Genomic DNA, 21,519 nt, shown 5'->3' with positions numbered 1-21,519 from the left:
AAAACTACGCACACAACAACAATCTCTGTTCTGGGTGCCTCCAATCTTCACAAGAAGTCAAAGTGTCAAACCGCTAAACTATAGGAATGAAAGATCTTTGTCACTGTCTGCTATAAGAAAAGTGTGCTATGACACCCAATCTGAGGCGTCAAAAGAGGGCTAGTGGCGCGATGGATAACGCTTCTGACTACGGATCAGAAGATTCTAGGGTCGACTCCTGGCTAGCTCGTACAATAGTACCAAGCCTGTTTTTTTGATGTGTTTTCAAACATAGTGTAACTAAAACCATATTTAGTCAGAACAGGCCTTCAACTTTCCTGTACATGGGAAACATGTTATTGCTTTTAAAGGACACAATGTTGCCTAAACCCACAACCAAGGCATTGTCAGCTGCCGTGATCGTATAGCGGTTAGTACTCTGCGTTGTGGCCGCAGCAACCCCGGTTCGAATCCGGGTCACGGCAATAGGTCCTCCCCTTGCGTCTTTGTTTTGGTGAAAGACTTTATTTGCATATAATTTATTTCTGTTGAAGAGCACAATGTTGCTCTAACCCCAACCAAGGCATTGTCAGCTGCTGTGATCTTGCTCTGATCAATACTCCGCGATGTTAAAGGACACAATATTGCCTAAAGCCAGAACCAAGGCACTGTCAGCTGCCGTGATCGTATAGTGGTCAGTACTCTGCGTTGTGGCCGCAGCAACCCCGGTTCGAATCCGGGTCACGGCACTAGGTCCTTCCCTTCCGTCTCTGTTTGGGTGAAAGACTTTATTGGCATTTATTTTATTTCTGTTGAAGAGCACAATGTTGCTCTAACCCCAACCAAGGCATTGTCAGCTGCTGTGATCTTGCTGTGATCAATACTCTGCGATGTGGCCGCAGCAACCCCGAAGTCATGACAACAAGGCCTTAATGTAGGTGTTGGCTTTGGTGGTCACTGTGGAGCACACTCTCCGCCTTTGTTGCAAACTTTAAAACTACGCACACAACAACAATCTCAGTTCTGGGTGCCTCCAATCTTCACAAGAAGTCAAATTGTCAAACCGCTAAACTATAGGAATGAAAGATCTTTGTTACTGTCTGCCATTAAAATAGAGTGCTATGACACTCAATCTAATGCATGAAAAGAGGGCTAGTGGCGCAATGGATAACGCGTCTGACTACGGATCAGAAGATTCTAGGTTCGTCTCCTGGCTAGCTCAGTTAATACTACAAAGTCTGTTATTTTTCTGTGTCTCTGGAACATAGTGTGACTAAAACCATATTTAGTCAGAACAGGTCTTCAACTTTCCTGTACATGGGAAACAGGTTATTGCTGTTAAAGGACACAATATTGCCTAAACCCAGAACCAAGGCATTGTCAGCTGCCGTGATCGTATAGTGGTCAGTACTCTGCGTTGTGGCCGCAGCAACCCCGGTTCGAATCCGGGTCACGGCAATTAGGTCCTTCCCCTTGCAGTCTCTGTTTTGGTGAAAGACTTTATTGGCATATATTTTATTTCTGTTGAAGAGCACAATGTTGCTCTAACCCCAACCAAGGCATTGTCAGCTGCTGTGATCTTGCTGTGATCAATACTCTGCGATGTTGCCGCAGCAACCCCGAAGTCATGACAACAAGGCCTTAATGTAGGTGTTGGCTTTGGTGGTCACTGTGGAGCACACTCTCCGCCTTTGTTGCAAACTTTAAAACTACGCACACAACAACAATCTCAGTTCTGGGTGCCTCCAATCTTCACAAGAAGTCAAATTGTCAAACCGCTAAACTATAGGAATGAAAGATCTTTGTCACTGTCTGCCATAAGAATAGAGTGCTATGACACCCAATCTAAGGTGAACTAGAGGGCTAGTGGCGCAATGGATAACGCGTCTGACTACGGATCAGAAGATTCTAGGTTCGACTCCTGGCTAGCTCGTTTAATAGTACCAAGTCTGTTATTTTTCTGTGTCTCTGGAACATAGTGTGACTAAAACCATATTTAGTCAGAACAGGTCTTCAACTTTCCTGTACATGGGAAACAGGTTATTGCTGTTAAAGGACACAATATTGCCTAAACCCAGAACCAAGGCATTGTCAGCTGCCGTGATCGTATAGTGGTCAGTACTCTGCGTTGTGGCCGCAGCAACCCCGGTTCGAATCCGTGTCACGGCACTAGGTCCTTCCCTTCCGTCTCTGTTTTGGTGAAAGACTTTATTGGCATATATTTTATTTCTGTTGAAGAGCACAATGTTGCTCTAACCCCAACCAAGGCAGTGTCAGCTGCTGTGATCAATACTCTGCGATGTTGCCGCAGCAACCCCGAAGTCATGACAACAAGGCCTTAATGTAGGTGTTGGCTTTGGTGGTCACTGTGGAGCACACTCTCCGCCTTTGTTGCAAACTTTAAAACTACGCACACAACAACAATCTCAGTTCTGGGTGCCTCCAATCTTCACAAGAAGTCAAAGTGTCAAACCGCTAAACTATAGGAATGAAAGATCTTTGTCACTGTCTGCTATAAGAAAAGTGTGCTATGACACCCAATCTGAGGCGTCAAAAGAGGGCTAGTGGCGCGATGGATAACGCTTCTGACTACGGATCAGAAGATTCTAGGGTCGACTCCTGGCTAGCTCGTACAATAGTACCAAGCCTGTTTTTTTGATGTGTTTTCAAACATAGTGTAACTAAAACCATATTTAGTCAGAACAGGCCTTCAACTTTCCTGTACATGGGAAACATGTTATTGCTTTTAAAGGACACAATGTTGCCTAAACCCACAACCAAGGCATTGTCAGCTGCCGTGATCGTATAGCGGTTAGTACTCTGCGTTGTGGCCGCAGCAACCCCGGTTCGAATCCGGGTCACGGCAATAGGTCCTCCCCTTGCGTCTTTGTTTTGGTGAAAGACTTTATTGGCATATAATTTATTTCTGTTGAAGAGCACAATGTTGCTCTAACCCCAACCAAGGCATTGTCAGCTGCTGTGATCTTGCTCTGATCAATACTCCGCGATGTTAAAGGACACAATATTGCCTAAAGCCAGAACCAAGGCACTGTCAGCTGCCGTGATCGTATAGTGGTCAGTACTCTGCGTTGTGGCCGCAGCAACCCCGGTTCGAATCCGGGTCACGGCACTAGGTCCTTCCCTTCCGTCTCTGTTTGGGTGAAAGACTTTATTGGCATATATTTTATTCCTGTTGAAGAGCACAATGTTGCTCTAACCCCAACCAAGGCATTGTCAGCTGCTGTGATCTTGCTGTGATCAATACTCTGCGATGTGGCCGCAGCAACCCCGAAGTCATGACAACAAGGCCTTAATGTAGGTGTTGGCTTTGGTGGTCACTGTGGAGCACACTCTCTGCCTTTGTTGCAAACTTTAAAACTATGCACACAACAACAATCTCAATTCTGGGTGCCTCCAATCTTCACAAGAAGTCAAATTGTCAAACCGCTAAACTATAGGAATGAAAGGTCTTTGTCGCTGTCTGCCATAAGAAAGTGTGCTATGACACCCAATCTGAGGTGTCAAAAGAGGGCTAGTGGCGCAATGGATAACGCGTCTGACTACGGATCAGAAGATTCTAGGTTCGACTCCTGGCTAGCTCGCTTAATAGTACCAAGTCTGTTATTTTTCTGTGTCTCTGGAACATAGTGTGACTAAAACCATATTTAGTCAGAACAGGTCTTCAACTTTCCTGTACCTGGGAAACAGGTTATTGCTGTTAAAGGACACAATATTGCCTAAACCCAGAACCAAGGCATTGTCAGCTGCCGTGATCGTATAGTGGTCAGTACTCTGCGTTGTGGCCGCAGCAACCCCGGTTCGAATCCGGGTCACGGCAATAGGTCCTCCCTTTGCGCCTCTGTTTTGGTGAAAGACTTTATTGGCATATATTTTATTTCTGTTGAAGAGCACAATGTTGCTCTAACCCCAACCAAGGCATTGTCAGCTGCTGTGATCTTGCTGTGATCAATACTCTGCGATGTTGCCGCAGCATCCCCGAAGTCATGACAACAAGGCCTTAATGTAGGTGTTGGCTTTGGTGGTCACTGTGGAGCACACTCTCCGCCTTTGTTGCAAACTTTAAAACTACGCACACAACAACAATCTCAGTTCTGGGTGCCTCCAATCTTCACAAGAAGTCAAATTGTCAAACCGCTAAACTATAGGAATGAAAGATCTTTGTCACTGTCTGCCATAAGAATAGAGTGCTATGACACCCAATCTAAGGTGTAAAAAGAGGGCTAGTGGCGCAATGGATAACGCGTCTGACTACGGATCAGAAGATTCTAGGTTCGACTCCTGGCTAGCTCGTTTAATAGTACCAAGTCTGTTATTTTTCTGTGTCTCTGGAACATAGTGTGACTAAAACCATATTTAGTCAGAACAGGTCTTCAACTTTCCTGTACATGGGAAACATGTTATTGCTGTTAAAGGACACAATATTGCCTAAACCCAGAACCAAGGCATTGTCAGCTGCCGTGATCGTATAGTGGTCAGTACTCTGCGTTGTGGCCGCAGCAACCCCGGTTCGAATCCGGGTCACGGCAATAGGTCCTTCCCCTTGCGTCTCTGTTTTGGTGAAAGACTTTATTGGCATATATTTTATTTCTGTTGAAGAGCACAATGTTGCTCTAACCCCAACCAAGGCATTGTCAGCTGCTGTGATCTTGCTGTGATCAATACTCTGCGATGTTGCCGCAGCAACCCCGAAGTCATGACAACAAGGCCTTAATGTAGGTGTTGGCTTTGGTGGTCACTGTGGAGCACACTCTCCGCCTTTGTTGCAAACTTTAAAACTACGCACACAACAACAATCTCAGTTCTGGGTGCCTGCAATCTTCACAAGAAGTCAAATTGTCAAACCGCTAAACTATAGGAATGAAAGATCTTTGTCAATGTCTGCCATGAGAACAGAGTGCTATGACACCCAATCTAGGTGTAAAAATAGGGCTAGTGGCGCAATGGATAACGCGTCTGACTACGGATCAGAAGATTCTAGGTTCGACTCCTGGCTAGCTCGTTTAATAGTACCAAGTCCGTTATTTTTCTGTGTCTCTGGAACATAGTGTGACTAAAACCATATTTAGTCAGAACAGGTCTTCAACTTTCCTGTACCTGGGAAACAGGTTATTGCTGTTAAAGGACACAATGTTGCCTAAACCCAGAACCAAGGCATTGTCAGCTGCCGTGATCGTATAGTGGTCAGTACTCTGCGTTGTGGCCGCAGCAACCCCGGTTCGAATCCGGGTCACGGCAATAGGTCCTTCCCTTGCGTCTCTGTTTTGGTGAAAGACTTTATTGGCATATATTTTATTTCTGTTGAAGAGCACAATGTTGCTCTAACCCCAACCAAGGCATTGTCAGCTGCTGTGATCTTGCTGTGATCAATACTCTGCGATGTTGCCGCAGCAACCCCGAAGTCATGACAACAAGGCCTTAATGTAGGTGTTGGCTTTGGTGGTCACTGTGGAGCACACTCTCCGCCTTTGTTGCAAACTTTAAAACTACGCACACAACAACAATCTCTGTTCTGGGTGCCTCCAATCTTCACAAGAAGTCAAAGTGTCAAACCGCTAAACTATAGGAATGAAAGATCTTTGTCACTGTATGCTATAAGAATAGTGTGCTATGACACCCAATCTGAGGATTCAAAAGAGGGCTAGTGGCGCAATGGATAACGCGTCTGACTACGGATCAGAAGATTCTAGGTTCAACTCCTGGCTAGCTCGTTTAATAGTACCAAGTCTGTTATTTTTCTGTGTCTCTGGAACATAGTGTGACTAAAACCATATTTAGTCAGAACAGGTCTTCAACTTTCCTGTACATGGGAAACATGTTATTGCTGTTAAAGGACACAATGTTGCCTAAACCCAGAACCAAGGCATTGTCAGCTGCCGTGATCGTATAGCGGTCAGTACTCTGCGTTGTGGCCGCAGCAACCCCGGTTCGAATCCGGGTCACGGCAATTGGTCCTTCCCTTGCGCCTCTGTTTTGGTGAAAGACTTTATTGGCATATATTTTATTTCTGTTGAAGAGCACAATGTTGCTCTAACCCCAACCAAGGCATTGTCAGCTGCTGTGATCAATACTCTGCGATGTTGCCGCAGCAACCCCGAAGTCATGACAACAAGGCCTTAATGTAGGTGTTGGCTTTGGTGGTCACTGTGGAGCACACTCTCCGCCTTTGTTGCAAACTTTAAAACTACGCACACAACAATAATCTCTGTTCTGGGTGCCTGCAATCTTCACAAGAAGTCAAATTGTCAAACCGCTAAACTATAGGAATGAAAGATCTTTGTCACTGTCTGCTATAAGAATAGTGTGCTATGACACCCAATCTGAGGTGTCAACAGAGGGCTAGTGGCGCAATGGATAACGCGTCTGACTACGGATCAGAAGATTCTAGGTTCGACTCCTGGCTATCTCGTACAATAGTACCAAGCCTGTTTTTTTGCTGTGTTTTGAAACATAGTGTGACTAAAACCATATTTAGTCAGAACAGGCCTTCAACTTTCCTGTACATGGGAAACATGTTATTGCTGTTAAAGGACACAATGTTGCCTAAACCCAGAACCAAGGCATTGTCAGCTGCCGTGATCGTATAGTGGTCAGTACTCTGCGTTGTGGCCGCAGCAACCCCGGTTCGAATCCGGGTCACGGCAATTGGTCCTTCCCTTGCGTCTCTGTTTTGGTGAAAGACTTTATTGGCATATATTTTATTTCTGTTGAAGAGCACAATGTTGCTCTAACCCCAACCAAGGCATTGTCAGCTGCTGTGATCTTGCTGTGATCAATACTCTGCGATGTTGCCGCAGCAACCCCGAAGTCATGACAACAAGGCCTTAATGTAGGTGTTGGCTTTGGTGGTCACTGTGGAGCACACTCTCCGCCTTTGTTGCAAACTTTAAAACTACGCACACAACAACAATCTCAGTTCTGGGTGCCTCCAATCTTCACAAGAAGTCAAAGTGTCAAACCGCTAAACTATAGGAATGAAAGATCTTTGTCACTGTCTGCCATAAGAATAGTGTGCTATGACACCCAATCTGAGGTGTCAAAAGAGGGCTAGTGGCGCAATGGATAACGCGTCTGACTACGGATCAGAAGATTCTAGGTTCGACTCCTGGCTAGCTCGTACAATAGTACCAAGCCTGTTTTTTTGCTGTGTTTTGAAACATAGTGTGACTAAAACCATATTTAGTCAGAACAGGCCTTCAACTTTCCTGTACATGGGAAACATGTTATTGCTGTTAAAGGACACAATGTTGCCTAAACCCAGAACCAAGGCATTGTCAGCTGCCGTGATCGTATAGCGGTCAGTACTCTGCGTTGTGGCCGCAGCAACCCCGGTTCGAATCCGGGTCACGGCAATAGGTCCTCCCCTTGCGTCTCTGTTTTGGTGAAAGACTTTATTGGCATATATTTTATTTCTGTTGAAGAGCACAATGTTGCTCTAACCCCAACCAAGGCATTGTCAGCTGCTGTGATCTTGCTGTGATCAATACTCTGCGATGTTGCCGCAGCAACCCCGAAGTCATGACAACAAGGCCTTAATGTAGGTGTTGGCTTTGGTGGTCACTGTGGAGCACACTCTCCGCCTTTGTTGCAAACTTTAAAACTACGCACACAACAACAATCTCTGTTCTGGGTGCCTCCAATCTTCACAAGAAGTCAAAGTGTCAAACCGCTAAACTATAGGAATGAAAGATCTTTGTCACTGTCTGCTATAAGAAAAGTATGCTATGACACCCAATCTGAGGTGTACAAAAGAGGGCTAGTGGCGCAATGGATAACGCGTCTGACTACGGATCAGAAGATTCTAGGTTCAACTCCTGGCTAGCTCGTTTAATAGTACCAAGTCTGTTATTTTTCTGTGTCTCTGGAACATAGTGTGACTAAAACCATATTTAGTCAGAACAGGTCTTCAACTTTCCTGTACATGGGAAACATGTTATTGCTGTTAAAGGACACAATGTTGCCTAAACCCAGAACCAAGGCATTGTCAGCTGCCGTGATCGTATAGCGGTCAGTACTCTGCGTTGTGGCCGCAGCAACCCCGGTTCGAATCCGGGTCACGGCAATTGGTCCTTCCCTTGCGTCTCTGTTTTGGTGAAAGACTTTATTGGCATATATTTTATTTCTGTTGAAGAGCACAATGTTGCTCTAACCCCAACCAAGGCATTGTCAGCTGCTGTGATCTTGCTGTGATCAATACTCTGCGATGTTGCCGCAGCAACCCCGAAGTCATGACAACAAGGCCTTAATGTAGGTGTTGGCTTTGGTGGTCACTGTGGAGCACACTCTCCGCCTTTGTTGCAAACTTTAAAACTACGCACACAACAACAATCTCTGTTCTGGGTGCCTCCAATCTTCACAAGAAGTCAAATTGTCAAACCGCTAAACTATAGGAATGAAAGATCTTTGTCACTGTCTGCTATAAGAATAGTGTGCTATGACACCCAATCTGAGGTGTCAAAAGAGGGCTAGTGGCGCAATGGATAACGCGTCTGACTACGGATCAGAAGATTCTAGGATCTACTCCTGGCTAGCTCGTTTAATAGTACCAAGTCTGTTATTTTTCTGTGTCTCTGGAACATAGTGTGACTAAAACCATATTTAGTCAGAACAGGTCTTCAACTTTCCTGTACATGGGAAACATGTTATTGCTGTTAAAGTACACAATGTTGCCTAAACCCTGACCCAAGGCACTGTCAGCTGCCGTGATCGTATAGTGGTGAGTACTCTGCGTTGTGGCCGCAGCAACCCCGGTTCGAATCCGGGTCACGGCAATAGGTCCTCCCCTTGCGTCTCTGTTTTGGTGAAAGACTTTATTGGCATATATTTTATTTCTGTTGAAGAGCACAATGTTGCTCTAACCCCAACCAAGGCATTGTCAGCTGCTGTGATCTTGCTGTGATCAATACTCTGCGATGTTGCCGCAGCAACCCCGAAGTCATGACAACAAGGCCTTAATGTAGGTGTTGGCTTTGGTGGTCACTGTGGAGCACACTCTCCGCCTTTGTTGCAAACTTTAAAACTACGCACACAACAACAATCTCAGTTCTGGGTGCCTGCAATCTTCACAAGAAGTCAAAGTGTCAAACCGCTAAACTATAGGAATGAAAGATCTTTGTCACTGTCTGCTATAAGAATAGTGTGCTATGACACCCAATCTGAGGTGTCAAAAGAGGGCTAGTGGCGCAATGGATAACGCGTCTGACTACGGATCAGAAGATTCTAGGTTCGACTCCTGGCTAGCTCCTACAATAGTACCAAGCCTGTTTTTTTTCTGTGTCTCTGGAAACATAGTGTGACTAAAACCATATTTAGTCAGAACAGGTCTTCAACTTTCCTGTACATGGGAAACATGTTATTGCTGTTAAAGGACACAATGTTGCCTAAACCCAGAACCAAGGCATTGTCAGCTGCCGTGATCGTATAGTGGTGAGTACTCTGCGTTGTGGCCGCAGCAACCCCGGTTCGAATCCGGGTCACGGCAATAGGTCCTCCCCTTGCGTCTCTGTTTTGGTGAAAGACTTTATTGGCATATATTTTATTTCTGTTGAAGAGCACATCGTTGCTCTAACCCCAACCAAAGCATTGTCAGCTGCTGTGATCTTGCTGTGATCAATACTCTGCGATGTTGCCGCAGCAACCCCGAAGTCATGACAACAAGGCCTTAATGTAGGTGTTGGCTTTGGTGGTCACTGTGGAGCACACTCTCCGCCTTTGTTGCAAACTTTAAAACTACGCACACAACAACAATCTCTGTTCTGGGTGCCTCCAATCTTCACAAGAAGTCAAAGTGTCAAACCGCTAAACTATAGGAATGAAAGATCTTTGTCACTGTATGCTATAAGAATAGTGTGCTATGACACCCAATCTGAGGTGTCAAAAGAGGGCTAGTGGCGCAATGGATAACGCGTCTGACTACGGATCAGAAGATTCTAGGTTCGACTCCTGGCTAGCTCCTACAATAATGCCAAGCCTGTTTTTTTGCTGTGTTTTGAAACATAGTGTGACTAAAACCATATTTAGTCAGAACAGGCCTTCAACTTTCCTGTACATGGGAAACATGTTATTGCTGTTAAAGGACACAATGTTGCCTAAACCCAGAACCAAGGCATTGTCAGCTGCCGTGATCGTATAGCGGTCAGTACTCTGCGTTGTGGCCGCAGCAACCCCGGTTCGAATCCTGGTCACGGCAATAGGTCCTCCCCTTGAGTCTCTGTTTTGGTGAAAGACTTTATTGGCATATATTTTATTTCTGTTGAAGAGCACAATGTTGCTCTAACCCCAACCAAGGCATTGTCAGCTGCTGTAATCTTGCTGTGATCAATACTCCGCGATGTTGCCGCAGCAACCCCGAAGTCATGACAACAAGGCCTTAATGTAGGTGATGGCTTTGGTGGTCACTGTGGAGCACACTCTCCGCCTTTGTTGCAAACTTTAAAACTACGAACACAACAACAATCTCAGTTCTGGGTGCCTGCAATCTTCACAAGAAGTCAAATTGTCAAACCGCTAAACTATAGGAATGAAAGATCTTTGTCACTGTCTGCCATGAGAATAGAGTGCTATGACACCCAATCTAAGGTGTAAAAAGAGGGCTAGTGGCGCAATGGATAACGCCTCTTACTACGGATCAGAAGATTCTAGGTTCAACTCCTGGCTAGCTCGTTTAATAGTCCCAATTCCGTTATTTTTCTGTGTCTCTGGAACATAGTGTGACTAAAACCATATTTAGTCAGAACAGGTCTTCAACTTTCCTATACATGGGAAACATGTTATTGCTGTTAAAGGACACAATGTTGCCTAAACCCAGAACCAAGGCATTGTCAGCTGCCGTGATCGTATAGCGGTCAGTACTCTGCGTTGTGGCCGCAGCAACCCCGGTTCGAATCCGGGTCACGGCAATAGGTCCTTCCCTTGCGTCTCTGTTTTGGTGAAAGACTTTATTGGCATATATTTTATTTCTGTTGAAGAGCACAATGTTGCTCTAACCCCAACCAAGGCATTGTCAGCTGCTGTGATCTTGCTGTGATCAATACTCTGCGATGTTGCCGCAGCAACCCCGAAGTCATGACAACAAGGCCTTAATGTAGGTGTTGGCTTTGGTGGTCACTGTGGAGCACACTCTCCGCCTTTGTTGCAAACTTTAAAACTACGCACACAACAACAATCTCTGTTCTGGGTGCCTGCAATCTTCACAAGAAGTCAAATTGTCAAACCGCTAAACTATAGGAATGAAAGATCTTTGTCACTGTCTGCTATAAGAATAGTGTGCTATGACACCCAATCTGAGGTGTCAACAGAGGGCTAGTGGCGCAATGGATAACGCGTCTGACTACGGATCAGAAGATTCTAGGTTCCACTCCTGGCTATCTCGTACAATAGTACCAAGCCTGTTTTTTTGCTGTGTTTTGAAACATAGTGTGACTAAAACCATATTTAGTCAGAACAGGCCTTCAACTTTCCTGTACATGGGAAACATGTTATTGCTGTTAGAGGACACAATGTTGCCTAAACCCAGAACCAAGGCATTGTCAGCTGCCGTGATCGTATAGTGGTCAGTACTCTGCGTTGTGGCCGCAGCAACCCCGGTTCGAATCCGGGTCACGGCAATTGGTCCTTCCCTTGCGTCTCTGTTTTGGTGAAAGACTTTATTGGCATATATTTTATTTCTGTTGAAGAGCACAATGTTGCTCTAACCCCAACCAAGGCATTGTCAGCTGCTGTGATCTTGCTGTGATCAATACTCTGCGATGTTGCCGCAGCAACCCCGAAGTCATGACAACAAGGCCTTAATGTAGGTGTTGGCTTTGGTGGTCACTGTGGAGCACACTCTCCGCCTTTGTTGCAAACTTTAAAACTACGCACACAACAACAATCTCAGTTCTGGGTGCCTGCAATCTTCACAAGAAGTCAAATTGTCAAACCGCTAAACTATAGGAATGAAAGATCTTTGTCACTGTCTGCCATGAGAATAGAGTGCTATGACACCCAATCTAAGGTGTAAAAAGAGGGCTAGTGGCGCAATGGATAACGCGTCTGACTACGGATCAGAAGATTCTAGGTTTAACTCCTGGCTAGCTCGTACAATAGTACCAAGCCTTTTTTTTTGCTGTGTTTTGAAACATAGTGTGACTAAAACCATATTTAGTCAGAACAGGCCTTCAACTTTCCTATACATGGGAAACATGTTATTGCTGTTAAAGGACACAATGTTGCCTAAACCCAGAACCAAGGCATTGTCAGCTGCTGTGATCGTATAGCGGTCAGTACTCTGAGTTGTGGCCGCAGCAACCCCGGTTCGATTCCGGGTCACGGCAATAGGTCCTTCCCTTCCGTCTCTGTTTTGGTGAAAGACTTTATTGGCATATATTTTATTTCTGTTGAAGAGCACAATGTTGCTCTAACCCCAACCAAGGCATTGTCAGCTGCTGTGATCAATACTCTGCGATGTTGCCGCAGCAACCCCGAAGTCATGACAACAAGGCCTTAATGTAGGTGTTGGCTTTGGTGGTCACTGTGGAGCACACACTCCGCCTTTGTTGCAAACTTTAAAACTACGCACACAACAACAATCTCAGTTCTGGGTGCCTCCAATCTTCACAAGAAGTCAAATTGTCAAACCGCTAAACTATAGGAATGAAAGATCTTTGTCACTGTCTGCCATAAGAATAGAGTGCTATGACACCCAATCTGAGGTGAACTAGAGGGCTAGTGGCGCAATGGATAACGCGTCTGACTACGAATCAGAAGATTCTAGTTTCGACTCATGGCTGGCTCGTTCAACAGTACTAAGTCTGTTATTTTGCTGTGTTTATGGAACATAGTGTGACTAAAACCATATTTAGTCAGAACAGGTCTTCAACTTTCCTATACATGGGAAACATGTTATTGCTGTTAAAGGACACAATGTTGCCTAAACCCAGAACCAAGGCATTGTCAGCTGCCGTGATCGTATAGTGGTCAGTACTCTGCGTTGTGGCCGCAGCAACCCCGGTTCGAATCCGGGTCACGGCAATAGGTCCTCCCCTTGCATCTCTGTTTTGGTGAAAGACTTTATTGGCATATATTTTATTTCTGTTGAAGAGCACAATGTTGCTCTAACCCCAACCAAGGCATTGTCAGCTGCTGTGATCTTGCTGTGATCAATACTCTGCGATGTTGCCGCAGCAACCCCGAAGTCATGACAACAAGGCCTTAATGTAGGTGTTGGCTTTGGTGGTCACTGTGGAGCACACTCTCCGCCTTTGTTGCAAACTTTAAACCTACGCACACAACAACAATCTCAGTTCTGGGTGCCTGCAATCTTCACAAGAAGTCAAATTGTCAAACCGCTAAACTATAGGAATGAAAGATCTTTGTCACTGTCTGCCATGAGAATAGAGTACTATAACACCCAATCTAAGGTGTAAAAAGAGGGCTAGTGGTGCAATGGATAATGTGTCTGACTACGGATCAGAAGATTCTAGGTTCAACTCCTGGCTAGCTTGTACAATAATACCAAGCTTGTTTTTTGCTGTGTTTTGAAACATAGTGTGACTAAAACCATATTTAGTCTGAACAGGCCTTCAACTTTCCTGTACCTGGGAAACAGGTTATTGCTGTTAAAGGACACAATGTTACCTAAACCCAGAACCAAGGCATTGTCAGCTGCAGTGATCGTATAGCGGTCAGTACTCTGCGTTGTGTCCGCAGCAACCCAGGTTCGATTCCGGGTCACGGCAAAAGGTCCTTCCCTTGCGTCACCGTTTTGGTGAAAGACTTTATTGGCATATATTTTATTTCTGTTGAAGAGCACAATGTTGCTCTAACCCCAACCAAGGCATTGTCAGCTGCTGTGATCTTGCTGTGATCAATACTCCGCGATGTTGCCGCAGCAACCCCGAAGTCATGACAACAAGGCCTTAATGTAGGTGATGGCTTTGGTGGTCACTGTGGAGCACACACTCCGCCTTTGTTGTAAACTTTAAAACTACGCACACAACAACAATCTCAGTTCTGGGTGCCTGCAATCTTCACAAGAAGTCAAACTGTCAAACCGCTAAACTATAGGAATGAAAGATCTTTGTCACTGTATGCTATAATAATAGTGTGCTATGACACCCAATCTGAGGTGTCAGAAGAGGGCTAGTGGCGCATTGGATAACGCGTCTGACTACGGATCAGAAGATTCTAGTTTTGACTCCTGGCTAGCTTGTACAATAGTACCAAGTTCGTTATTTTTCTGTGTCTCTGGAACATAGTGTGACTAAAACCATATTTAGTCTGAACAGGCCTTCAACTTTCCTGTACATGGGAAACATGTTATTGCTGTTAAAGGACACAATGTTGCCTAAACCCAGAACCAAGGCATTGTCAGCTGCCGTGATCGAATAGCGGTCAGTACTCTGCGTTGTGGCCGCAGCAACCCCGGTTCGAATCCGGGTCACGGCAATAGGTCCTCCCCTTAGTTCTCTGTTTTGGTGAAAGACTTTATTGGCATATATTTTATTTCTGTTGAAGAGCACAATGTTGCTCTAACCCCAACCAAGGCATTGTCAGCTGCTGTGATCTTGCTGTGATCAATACTCAGCGATGTTGCCGCAGCAACCCCGAAGTCATGACAACAAGGCCTTAATGTAGGTGATGGCTTTGGTGGTCACTGTGGAGCACACACTCCGCCTTTGTTGCAAACTTTAAAACTACGCACACAACAACAATCTCAGTTCTGGGTGCCTGCAATCTTCACAAGAAGTCAAACTGTCAAACCGCTAAACTATAGGAATGAAAGATCTTTGTCACTGTATGCTATAATAATAGTGTGTTATGACACCCAATCTGAGGTGTCAGAAGAGGGCTAGTGGCGCAATGGATAACGCGTCTGACTACGGATCAGAAGATTCTAGGTTTGACTCCTGGCTAGCTTGTACAATAGTACCAAGTTCGTTATTTTTCTGTGTCTCTGGAACATAGTGTGACTAAAACCATATTTAGTCAGAACAGGTCTTCAACTTTCCTGTACCTGGGAAACATGTTATTGCTGTTAAAGGACACATCATTGCCTAGACCCACAACCAAGGCATTGTCAGCTGCCGTGATCGTATAGCGGTCAGTACTCTGCGTTGTGGCCGCAGCAACCCCTGTTCGAATCCGGGTCACGGCAATAGGTCCTTCCCTTCCGTCTCTGTTTTGGTGAAAGACTTTATTGGCATATATTTTATTTCTGTTGAAGAGCACAATGTTGCTCTAACCCCAACCAAGGCATTGTCAGCTGCTACGATCTTGCTGTGAGCAATACTCTGCCATGTTGCTGCAACAACCCCGAAGTCATGACAACAAGGCCTTAATGTAGGTGATGGCTTTGGTGGTCACTGTGGAGCACACTCTCCGCCTTTGTTGCAAACTTTAAAACTACGCACACAACAACAATCTCTGTTCTGGGTGCCTGCAATCTTCACAAGAAGTCAAATTGTCAAACCGCTAAACTATAGGAATGAAAGATCTTTGTCACTGTCTGCCATGAGAATAGAGTACTATTACACCCAATCTAAGGTGTAAAAAGAGGGCTAGTGGCGCAATGGATAACGCGTCTGACTACGGATCAGACGTTTCTAGGTTCAACTCTTGGCTAGCTCGTTTAATAGTCCCAATTCCGTTTTTTTTCTGTGTCTCTGGAACATTGTGTGACTAAAACCATATTTAGTCAGAACAGGCCTTCAACTTTCCTGTACATGGGAAACATGTTATTGCTGTTAAAGGACACAATGTTGCCTAAACCCAGAACCAAGGCATTGTCAGCTGCCGTGATCTTATAGCGGTCAGTACTCTGCGTTGTGGCCGCAGCAACCCCGGTTCCAATCCGGGTCACGGCAATAGGTCCTCCCCTTAGTTCTCTGTTTTGGTGAAAGACTTTATTGGCATATATTTTATTTCTGTTGAAGAGCACAATGTTGCTCTAACCCCAACCAAGGCATTGTCAGCTGCTGTTCTTTTGCTGTGATCAATACTCTGCGATGTTGCCGCAGCAACCCCGAAGTCATGACAACAAGGCCTTAATGTAGGTGATGGCTTTGGTGGTCACTGTGGAGCACACTCTCCGCCTTTGTTGCAAACTTTAAAACTACGAATACAACAACAATCTCAGTTCTGGGTGCCTGCAATCTTCACAAGAAGTCAAACTGTCAAACCGCTAAACTATAGGAATGAAAGATCTTTGTCACTGTATGCTATAATAATAGTGTGTTATGACACCCAATCTGAGGTGTCAGAAGAGGGATAGTGGCGCAATGCATAACGTGTCTGATTACAGATCAGAAGATTCTAAGTTCGACTCCTGGCTAGCACGTACAATAGTACTAAGTCTGTTATTTTGCTGTGTCTCTGGAATATAGTGTGACTAAAACCATATTTAGTCAGAACAGGTCTTCAACTTTCCTATACATGGGAAACATGTTATTGCTGTTAAAGGACACAATGTTGCCTAAACCCAGAACCAAGGCATTGTCAGCTGCCGTGATCGTATAGCGGTCAGTACTCTGAGTTGTGGCCGCAGCAACCCCGGTTCGAATCCGGGTCACGGCAATTGGTCCTTCCCTTGCGTCTCTGTTTAGGTAAAAGACTTTATTGGCATATATTTTATTTCTGTTGAAGAGCACAATGTTGCTCTAACCCCAACCAAAGCATTGTCAGCTGCTGTGATCAATACTCTGCGAAGTCATGACAACAAGGCCTTAATGTAGGTGTTGGCTTTGGTGGTCACTGTGGAGCACACTCTCCGCCTTTGTTGCAAACTTTAAAACTACGCACACAACAACAATCTCTGTTCTGGGTGCCTCCAATCTTCACAAGAAGTCAAAGTGTCAAACCGCTAAACTATAGGAATGAAAGATCTTTGTCACTGTATGCTATAATAATAGTGTGTTATGACACCCAATCTGAGGTGTCAAAAGAGGGCTAGTGGCGCAATGGATAACGCGTCTGACTACGGATCAGAAGATTCTAGCTTCGACTCCTGGCTAGCTCGTACAATAGTACCAAGTTCGTTATTTTTCTGTGTCTCTGGAACATAGTGTGACTAAAACCATATTTAGTCAGAACAGGTCTTCAACTTTCCCATACATGGGAAACACGTTATTGCTGTTAAAGGACACAATGTTGCCTAAACCCTGAACCAAGGCGTTGTCAGCTGCTTTGATCTGATAGTGGTCAGTACTCTGCGTTGTGGCCGCAGCAACCCCGGTTCGAATCCGGGTCACGGCAAAAGGTCCTTCCCTTGCGTCACCGTTTTGGTGAAAGACTTTATTGGCATATATTTTATTTCTGTTGATGAGCACAATGTTGCTCTAACCCCAACCAAGGCATTGTGAGCTGCTGTGATCAATATTCTGCGATGTTGCCGCAGCAACCCCGAAGTCATGACAACAAGGCCTTAATGTAGGTGTTGGCTTTGGTGGTCACTGTGGAGCACACTCTCCGCCTTTGTTGCAAACTTTAAAACTACGCACACAACAACAATCTCTGTTCTGGGTGCCTCCAATCTTCACAAGAAGTCAAAGTGTCAAACCGCTAAACTATAGGAATGAAAGATCTTTGTCACTGTATGCTATAATAATAGTGTGCTATGACACCCAATCTGAGGTGTCAAAAGAGGGCTAGTGGCGCAATGAATAACGCGTCTGACTACGGATCAGAAGATTCTAGGTTCGGCTCCTGGCTAGCTCGTTTAATAGTACCAAGTCCGTTATTTTTCTGTGTCTCTGGAACATAGTGTGACTAAAACCATATTTAGTCAGAACAGGTCTTCAACTTTCCTGTACCTGGGAAACAGGTTATTGCTGTTAAAGGACACAATGTTGCCTAAACCCTGAACCAAGGCATTGTCAGCTGCTTTGATCTGATAGTGGTCAGTACTCTGCGTTGTGGCCGCAGCAACCCCGGTTCGAATCCGGGTCATGGCAATTGGTCCTTCCCTTGCGCCTCTGTTTTGGTAAAAGACTTTATTGGCATATATTTTATTTCTGTTGAAGAGCACAATGTTGCTCTAACCCCAACCAAGGCATTGTCAGCTGCTGTGATCAATACTCTGCGATGTTGCCGCAGCAACCCCGAAGTCATGACAACAAGGCCTTAATGTAGGTGTTGGCTTTGGTGGTCACTGTGGAGCACACTCTCCGCCTTTGTTGCAAACGTTAAAACTACGTACACAACAATAATCTCTGTTCTGGGTGCCTGCAATCTTCACAAGAAGTCAAATTGTCAAACCGCTAAACTATAGGAATGAAAGATCTTTGTCACTGTCTGCTATAAGAATAGTGTGCTATGACACCCAATCTGAGGTGTCAACACAGGGTAGTGGCGCAATGGATAAAGCGTCTGACTACGGATCAGAAGATTCTAGGTACCACTCCTGGCTATCTCGTACAATAGTACCAAGCCTGTTTTTTTGCTGTGTTTTGAAACATAGTGTGACTAAAACCATATTTAGTCAGAACAGGTCTTCAACTTTCCTGTACATGGGAAACATGGTATTGCTGTTAAAGGACACAATGTTGCCCAAACCCAGAACCAAGGCATTGTCAGCTGCTGTGATCGTATAGTGGTCAGTACTCTGCGTTGTGGCCGCAGCAACCCCGGTTCGAATCCGGGTCATGGCAATTGGTCCTCCCCTTGCGTCTCTGTTTTGGTAAAAGACTTTATTGGCATATATTTTATTTCTGTTGAAGAGCACAATGTTGCTCTAACCCCAACCAAGGCATTGTCAGCTGCTGTGATCTTGCTGTCATCAATACTCTGCGATGTTGCTGCAGCAACCCCGAAGTCATGACAACAAGGCCTTAATGTAGGTGTTGGCTTTGGTGGTCACTGTGGAGCACACTCTCCGCCTTTGTTGCAAACTTTAAAACTACGCACACAACAACAATCTCAGTTCTGGGTGCCTCCAACCTTCACAAGAAGTGAAATTGTCAAACCGCTAAACTATAAGAATGAAAGATCTTTGTCACTGTCTGCCATAAGAATAGAGTGCTATGACACCCAATCAAAGGTGAAAAACGAGAGCTAGTGGCGCAATGGATAACGCGTCTGACTACGGATTAGAAGATTCTAGGTCCGACTCCTGGCTAGCTCGTTTAATACTACCAAGTCTGTTATTTTTCTGTGTCTCTGGAACATAGTGTGACTGAAACCATATTTAGTCAGAACACGTCTTCAACTTTCCTGTACATGGGAAACAGGTTATTGCTGTTAAAGGACACAATGTTGCCCAAACTCAGAACCAAGGCATTGTCAGCTGCCGTGATCGTATAGTGATCAGTACTCTGCGTTGTGGCCGCAGCAACCCCGGTTCAAATCCGGGACATGACAATAGGTCCTCCCCTTGCGTCTCTGTTTTGGTGAAAGACTTTATTGGCATATATTTTATTTCTGTTGAAGAGCACAATGTTGCTCTAACCCCAACCAAGGCATTGTCAGCTGCTGTGATCTGATCAATACTCTGCGATGTTGCCGCAGCATCCCCGAAGTCATGACAACAAGGCCTTAATGTAGGTGTTGGCTTTGGTGGTCACTGTGGAGCACACTCTCCGTCTTTGTTGCAAACTTTAAAACTACGCACACAACAACAATCTCAGTTCTGGGTGCCTCCAATCTTCACAAGAAGTCAAATTGTCAAACCGCTAAACTATAGGAATGAAAGATCTTTGTCACTGTCTGCCATAAAAATAGAGTGCTATCACACCCAATCTAAGGTGAAAAAAGGGGGCTAGTGGCGCAATGGATAACGTGTCTGACTAAGGATGAGAAGATTCTAGGTTTGACTCCTCGCCATCTCGTACAATAGTACTTAGTCTGTTGTTTTGCTGTGACTCTGGAACATAGTGTGACTAAAACCATATTTAGTCAGAGCAGGTCTTCAACTTTCCTGTACATTGGACACACTTTATGGCTGTTAAAGGACACAATGTTGCTTAAACCCTGAACCAAGGCATTATCAGCTGCCGTGATCGTGTAGTGGTCAGTACTCTGCGTTGTGGCCGCAGCAACCCCGGTTCGAATCCGGGTCACGGCACTAATAAGAATAATGAGAATAAGAATAAGAAAACCTTTAATAGTCCCCCAGTGGGGAAATTACTTCTCACAACAGCATTACAGATGAGTGAGAATACAGGTACAGAACAGTTTGTGTTGGCACAGTAAAAAGCAGTACAGTTAGAGTGAGTATGAGGTCATTGCAGTGTTAATGCACAGTAATGGGTATAAGATTTGTACCGGTAACAATATACATGTTTTTTTACAGATTTACACAAATATTGTTCAGAGCAGGTTGGTATATAAACCACTGATGCAGTGGGTGAGTGACTGTAGTGGGACGTGGTCAACAGTTCTAATTATACAGTCTGACAGCAGCAGGTAGGAAGGATCTACGATATCTCTCCTTCACACAGCGAGGGTGGATCAGTCTGCTACTGAAGCTGCTCTCCAGGGCAGACAGTGAGTCTTCCAGTGGGTGAGAGTCCTGGTCCATGATGGATGTCAGTTTAGCCAGGACCCTTCTCTCACCCACCTCCTGCACCGTGTCCAGGACAGAGCTGGACTTCTTGATGATCCTGTCAAGTCTCTTCCTGTCCCTTACTGTGATGCTGCTGCTCCAGCAGACCACACCGTACAGGATGGCTGATGCCACTACAGAGTCATAGAAGGTCTTCAGGAGTGGCCCCCTCACTCCAGAAGACCGCAGTCTCCTCAGTAGGTAGAGTCTGCTCTGACCCTTCCTGTACAGTGCATTCGTGTTATGAGTCCAGTCCAGTTTATTGTTCAGATGCACACCCAGGTACTTGTAAGAGTCCACTCTCTCAATGTCCCTTCCCTGGATGTGCATCGGTGGTATGACAGCAGGATGCTGTCTGCGGAAATCCACCACCATCTCCTTCATTTTCCCTGCATTGATCAGGAGGTGGTTCCGCTGGCACCAGTCCACAAAGTTCTGAGTGAGTCCTCTGTACTCTGCATCGTCATAATCGGTGATCAGTCCGACGATCGCAGAGTCATCAGAGAACTTCTGCAGAACACAGCTGTCCGTGTCGTGTCTGAAGTCTGACGTGTAGAGGGTGAAGAGGAAGGGGGCCAGTACAGTCCCCTGTGGTTCCCCCACACTGCAGGTCAGAGTGTCAGACACACAGTCCCTGGCTATCACAAACTGAGGCCTGTTTGTGAGATAGTCCATAATCCACTCCGTCACATGAAGGTCAACACCAGCCTCCTCCAGTTTGTGTTTCAGAAGCACCGGCTGGATGGTGTTGAAGGCACTGGAGAAGTCAAAGAACATGATCCTCACAGTGCTGCCGGGCTTCTCTAGGTGGGAAAGAGCTCGATGTAGGAGGAAGATGACGGCGTCGTCTACTCCTATGCCGTGTCGGTAGGTGAACTGCAGCGGGTCCAGGTAGGTTCCCGCCGCAGAGCGGAGGTGACCCAGGACCAGTCTCTCCAGTGTCTTCACCAGGTGTGATGTCAGAGCCACTGGTCTGAAGCTGCTGGGGTCTCTGGCGTGCGGTG

At 45.5% G+C, this 21,519-nt stretch overlaps 30 non-coding genes across 30 annotated transcripts; all 30 read left to right on the top strand.

Moving 5' to 3' along the window:
• The first annotated feature begins 392 nt into the window (after nt 1-392).
• trnah-gug (transfer RNA histidin (anticodon GUG)) lies at nt 393-464 on the top strand. The gene has a single exon. It is a non-coding gene; the product is annotated as a tRNA-His (tRNA).
• A 192-nt stretch (nt 465-656) lies between these two features.
• On the top strand, nt 657-728 carry trnah-gug (transfer RNA histidin (anticodon GUG)). Its single transcript has one exon. It is a non-coding gene; the product is annotated as a tRNA-His (tRNA).
• A 400-nt stretch (nt 729-1,128) lies between these two features.
• Nucleotides 1,129-1,201, top strand: trnar-acg (transfer RNA arginine (anticodon ACG)). Its single transcript has one exon. It is a non-coding gene; the product is annotated as a tRNA-Arg (tRNA).
• A 164-nt stretch (nt 1,202-1,365) lies between these two features.
• Nucleotides 1,366-1,437, top strand: trnah-gug (transfer RNA histidin (anticodon GUG)). The gene has a single exon. It is a non-coding gene; the product is annotated as a tRNA-His (tRNA).
• Nucleotides 1,438-1,839: 402 nt separating this feature from the next.
• Nucleotides 1,840-1,912, top strand: trnar-acg (transfer RNA arginine (anticodon ACG)). Its single transcript has one exon. It is a non-coding gene; the product is annotated as a tRNA-Arg (tRNA).
• Nucleotides 1,913-2,773: 861 nt separating this feature from the next.
• trnah-gug (transfer RNA histidin (anticodon GUG)) lies at nt 2,774-2,845 on the top strand. The gene has a single exon. It is a non-coding gene; the product is annotated as a tRNA-His (tRNA).
• A 192-nt stretch (nt 2,846-3,037) lies between these two features.
• trnah-gug (transfer RNA histidin (anticodon GUG)) lies at nt 3,038-3,109 on the top strand. Its single transcript has one exon. It is a non-coding gene; the product is annotated as a tRNA-His (tRNA).
• Nucleotides 3,110-3,508: 399 nt separating this feature from the next.
• trnar-acg (transfer RNA arginine (anticodon ACG)) lies at nt 3,509-3,581 on the top strand. Its single transcript has one exon. It is a non-coding gene; the product is annotated as a tRNA-Arg (tRNA).
• A 164-nt stretch (nt 3,582-3,745) lies between these two features.
• trnah-gug (transfer RNA histidin (anticodon GUG)) lies at nt 3,746-3,817 on the top strand. Its single transcript has one exon. It is a non-coding gene; the product is annotated as a tRNA-His (tRNA).
• Nucleotides 3,818-4,217: 400 nt separating this feature from the next.
• On the top strand, nt 4,218-4,290 carry trnar-acg (transfer RNA arginine (anticodon ACG)). Its single transcript has one exon. It is a non-coding gene; the product is annotated as a tRNA-Arg (tRNA).
• Nucleotides 4,291-4,454: 164 nt separating this feature from the next.
• On the top strand, nt 4,455-4,526 carry trnah-gug (transfer RNA histidin (anticodon GUG)). Its single transcript has one exon. It is a non-coding gene; the product is annotated as a tRNA-His (tRNA).
• Nucleotides 4,527-4,926: 400 nt separating this feature from the next.
• trnar-acg (transfer RNA arginine (anticodon ACG)) lies at nt 4,927-4,999 on the top strand. The gene has a single exon. It is a non-coding gene; the product is annotated as a tRNA-Arg (tRNA).
• Nucleotides 5,000-5,163: 164 nt separating this feature from the next.
• trnah-gug (transfer RNA histidin (anticodon GUG)) lies at nt 5,164-5,235 on the top strand. The gene has a single exon. It is a non-coding gene; the product is annotated as a tRNA-His (tRNA).
• Nucleotides 5,236-5,635: 400 nt separating this feature from the next.
• On the top strand, nt 5,636-5,708 carry trnar-acg (transfer RNA arginine (anticodon ACG)). The gene has a single exon. It is a non-coding gene; the product is annotated as a tRNA-Arg (tRNA).
• Nucleotides 5,709-5,872: 164 nt separating this feature from the next.
• trnah-gug (transfer RNA histidin (anticodon GUG)) lies at nt 5,873-5,944 on the top strand. The gene has a single exon. It is a non-coding gene; the product is annotated as a tRNA-His (tRNA).
• A 389-nt stretch (nt 5,945-6,333) lies between these two features.
• On the top strand, nt 6,334-6,406 carry trnar-acg (transfer RNA arginine (anticodon ACG)). The gene has a single exon. It is a non-coding gene; the product is annotated as a tRNA-Arg (tRNA).
• A 163-nt stretch (nt 6,407-6,569) lies between these two features.
• Nucleotides 6,570-6,641, top strand: trnah-gug (transfer RNA histidin (anticodon GUG)). The gene has a single exon. It is a non-coding gene; the product is annotated as a tRNA-His (tRNA).
• A 400-nt stretch (nt 6,642-7,041) lies between these two features.
• trnar-acg (transfer RNA arginine (anticodon ACG)) lies at nt 7,042-7,114 on the top strand. Its single transcript has one exon. It is a non-coding gene; the product is annotated as a tRNA-Arg (tRNA).
• Nucleotides 7,115-7,277: 163 nt separating this feature from the next.
• Nucleotides 7,278-7,349, top strand: trnah-gug (transfer RNA histidin (anticodon GUG)). The gene has a single exon. It is a non-coding gene; the product is annotated as a tRNA-His (tRNA).
• A 401-nt stretch (nt 7,350-7,750) lies between these two features.
• Nucleotides 7,751-7,823, top strand: trnar-acg (transfer RNA arginine (anticodon ACG)). The gene has a single exon. It is a non-coding gene; the product is annotated as a tRNA-Arg (tRNA).
• Nucleotides 7,824-7,987: 164 nt separating this feature from the next.
• trnah-gug (transfer RNA histidin (anticodon GUG)) lies at nt 7,988-8,059 on the top strand. Its single transcript has one exon. It is a non-coding gene; the product is annotated as a tRNA-His (tRNA).
• Nucleotides 8,060-8,696: 637 nt separating this feature from the next.
• On the top strand, nt 8,697-8,768 carry trnah-gug (transfer RNA histidin (anticodon GUG)). The gene has a single exon. It is a non-coding gene; the product is annotated as a tRNA-His (tRNA).
• Nucleotides 8,769-9,168: 400 nt separating this feature from the next.
• trnar-acg (transfer RNA arginine (anticodon ACG)) lies at nt 9,169-9,241 on the top strand. The gene has a single exon. It is a non-coding gene; the product is annotated as a tRNA-Arg (tRNA).
• A 165-nt stretch (nt 9,242-9,406) lies between these two features.
• trnah-gug (transfer RNA histidin (anticodon GUG)) lies at nt 9,407-9,478 on the top strand. Its single transcript has one exon. It is a non-coding gene; the product is annotated as a tRNA-His (tRNA).
• Nucleotides 9,479-9,878: 400 nt separating this feature from the next.
• On the top strand, nt 9,879-9,951 carry trnar-acg (transfer RNA arginine (anticodon ACG)). The gene has a single exon. It is a non-coding gene; the product is annotated as a tRNA-Arg (tRNA).
• Nucleotides 9,952-10,823: 872 nt separating this feature from the next.
• Nucleotides 10,824-10,895, top strand: trnah-gug (transfer RNA histidin (anticodon GUG)). The gene has a single exon. It is a non-coding gene; the product is annotated as a tRNA-His (tRNA).
• A 636-nt stretch (nt 10,896-11,531) lies between these two features.
• On the top strand, nt 11,532-11,603 carry trnah-gug (transfer RNA histidin (anticodon GUG)). Its single transcript has one exon. It is a non-coding gene; the product is annotated as a tRNA-His (tRNA).
• A 400-nt stretch (nt 11,604-12,003) lies between these two features.
• Nucleotides 12,004-12,076, top strand: trnar-acg (transfer RNA arginine (anticodon ACG)). Its single transcript has one exon. It is a non-coding gene; the product is annotated as a tRNA-Arg (tRNA).
• Nucleotides 12,077-12,936: 860 nt separating this feature from the next.
• On the top strand, nt 12,937-13,008 carry trnah-gug (transfer RNA histidin (anticodon GUG)). The gene has a single exon. It is a non-coding gene; the product is annotated as a tRNA-His (tRNA).
• A 6,955-nt stretch (nt 13,009-19,963) lies between these two features.
• On the top strand, nt 19,964-20,035 carry trnah-gug (transfer RNA histidin (anticodon GUG)). The gene has a single exon. It is a non-coding gene; the product is annotated as a tRNA-His (tRNA).
• The last annotated feature ends 1,484 nt before the right edge of the window (nt 20,036-21,519 follow it).

This window comes from Betta splendens, chromosome 5, assembly GCF_900634795.4.
Source record: "Betta splendens chromosome 5, fBetSpl5.4, whole genome shotgun sequence".
In the NCBI taxonomy this organism is placed as follows: Eukaryota; Metazoa; Chordata; class Actinopteri; order Anabantiformes; family Osphronemidae; genus Betta; species Betta splendens.
Note: the sequence above shows the minus strand (reverse complement) of the source record. Positions and strands in the feature narration are given on the sequence as shown.